Source organism: Mustela lutreola, chromosome 10, assembly GCF_030435805.1.
Source record: "Mustela lutreola isolate mMusLut2 chromosome 10, mMusLut2.pri, whole genome shotgun sequence".
Taxonomy (NCBI): domain Eukaryota; kingdom Metazoa; phylum Chordata; class Mammalia; order Carnivora; family Mustelidae; genus Mustela; species Mustela lutreola.
The window spans coordinates 80,455,024-80,456,246 of record NC_081299.1 but is presented as its reverse complement, the minus strand read 5'-3'; the positions used below and the strand labels follow the sequence as shown (position 1 = coordinate 80,456,246).

The window sequence follows — 1,223 nt, the reverse complement described above, 5'->3', positions numbered from 1 at the left end:
TTTCCTTCCCTGAAGTACATCCAGAAATGCCAGGGCTCAGGAAAAGATTCTCTCCCTCCTCTGTCCTCCCAGAATTGCAGAACTATAAGGACCCATCCTAGGAGGTCATGAGATTCTTCCAGGCATTTCCCAGGAAGATTCTGGCCCATCCTTCTTACAGAAGCAGGGACAAGAGGAATTCCAGGGACAAGAGGAATACTGCGCGCAGTAGAAACAGTTTCCGCGCTGGGTGGGTCGCCGGCTGCCTGGCGTTGGCACCCCCGTGCAGCCTGACCACCTTCTTGCTCCCCTTGCCTCCCGCTGGCTCCGCCTCACCTTCGCCTCCAGAACTTTAGACGCTAATGAGTACAGTTTCCCCAGCCTGGAGGGGAAAGGGCTGATACTGTAGGTTTTATTAATTAGCTTCTGGAAGACTATACTTTCAGGGATCATTTCTATAGTTTGTTAATTAGCTTCTGGGCAGTTAACCCAATTCAGCTGATAATTATGAAGAAACTAGAGGGAGGGCTTGTACCTCACTCTGCTGAGTCACATTGTCCCATGGAGGACGGAGAATAGGTCACCCAGCTGTAGGACACTGGCTTTGTGAGGCTTTTTGTGGCCTTGGTGGAAGGTTCAGCCCACCAGTGCTGACTCTGCACTCTTAGGAAATCCATAGGCTCCTTTTCTTAGTCTCAGGGAGGGGCCAAGAAGAGGAGCTGGTGCAGGGGTTCTACAAGAGAAAGGAATACTCATCAAACTCCCATCCAAGCAGCCCAAGGAGCCTCACAATCATGGACAGACCTTCCTCTTCTGCAGCTGAGTCCCTGGTCTCCTCATCTGTCTGGCAGCCGTAGTTCACATACAGGCCACAAGCTCCAATGGTAAAAGCAGCTGACAGGCTTCCAGAACTCACCAGCTTGTGCCACCTACACCCTGGGACTGCCTATGTTTCCTCCGCAAGGAACACAGGTGGGCCTTCGCCTCCCTGGCTAACTAGACTGGGAACTCCTGGAAGGCTGTAGCCTCACCCAGGTCCTGTCTCCTCCCCAGCTCTCAGCAACCTGCTTAGTGCAAGGCTTTGTGACAACTCACTGATTATTTTCCAAACACCCACTTGGCCAATTCTAAGTAAATCTTTAACTTTCAAGGACAGCCTGGGCAAATGACGTATCAAAATCACTAGAATTGTCCTGACCCAGCAGATATGGACATGAAGTTGGTTGGCTCAGTCCTGCCATAGC

General features: G+C 51.3%; 1 pseudogene; it reads left to right on the top strand.

The window, feature by feature from the left end:
- The first annotated feature begins 409 nt into the window (after positions 1 to 409).
- On the top strand, positions 410 to 529 carry LOC131810745 (small nucleolar RNA U3; annotated as a pseudogene).
- Positions 530 to 1,223: the final 694 nt, after the last annotated feature.